The 1,030-nt window shown below is 38.3% G+C and overlaps 1 non-coding gene across 1 annotated transcript; it reads left to right on the forward strand.

Moving 5' to 3' along the window:
• Positions 1 to 239: 239 nt before the first annotated feature.
• LOC126496143 (U6 spliceosomal RNA) lies at positions 240 to 345 on the forward strand. The gene has a single exon (XR_007590293.1). It is a non-coding gene; the product is annotated as a U6 spliceosomal RNA (small nuclear RNA).
• The last annotated feature ends 685 nt before the right edge of the window (positions 346 to 1,030 follow it).

Genomic DNA, 1,030 nt, shown 5'->3' on the forward strand with positions numbered 1-1,030 from the left:
GATGCTTAATCTTCAGGACCAGAAATAGATTAAAGACATTGAGTTTTTAATTTAAAAAATTGATTCTGAGTTCTCCCTTTTAATTTTGAGGCATTCACATATCCATCCATCATATAGCTTTCTATTGGTTGCATAACGATAGGACAGTGAGGTATAGAGTGTGTGATGAAATAGTCATTAGATGGGAGGAACCTAGACCCGAACATCATCATCATACTATGATATTAACCACAGGCCTCATGCTAGCTTCAGCAGCACATATACTATATTAGCATGATACAGAGAAGATTTGCATGACCCCTGCACAAGGATGACAGGTAAATTTGTGAAATATTCCATATTTTTAGAAAGCCAAGAGAAAGCAAACCATCAGGTGAAGAAAACTGTTTGAGACCAGATAATGGAAATAGAAGCAGTAAAGAAAACACAAATTGGGGGAATTATGGGAATGGAAAATCTAGGTAAACAGGCCTTCCTTAGTATGCTAGAGGAATTGTTCCCCAAGTCATCGAAAGATAATCTAAATTCATGAGTGCTAAACTTAGTATTTACAGATTACCCCTCAAACACCCTTTTAATAACCATACTTCTGATACTGAATACAAATGCTTAGTAAGGTAGTAGACAAACTGTACTGTTTCAAGAATAATGGCCACATTTTTCTGCACACTCAGTGTGCACACAGCTGTGACATCTATGTCAGCAGCTACACATTTCAGGTCCCAGGATTAAATGGACCAAATTGGAATCTCAGGGTGCAGATGGTCCACTATATTCTAAACTGGACTTGTTTGAAGTTCACTTATTTTATCTTGAAACTCACAAGTGTCTCACATTTTCTATGTGGCACACATGTCAAATGTGCACAAGATGGGGTTAACTGTGGTCGTAGAAGACAAGTCAACATGAAAATGATTACAGCATCCTAGTCCATTCCAGTACAGCCTTTCAGCTTCTCTACGTTCTATCACAAAGGCCTTTTCTGTTCTAACCTGTGAACAGCCTCCCATTCACTCTCTCCACTTCCCAC

This window comes from Alexandromys fortis, unplaced genomic scaffold (assembly GCF_014885135.2).
Source record: "Alexandromys fortis isolate MF-2015 unplaced genomic scaffold, M_Fortis_MF-2015_v1.1 scaffold_1372, whole genome shotgun sequence".
NCBI classification, from domain to species: Eukaryota; Metazoa; Chordata; class Mammalia; order Rodentia; family Cricetidae; genus Alexandromys; species Alexandromys fortis.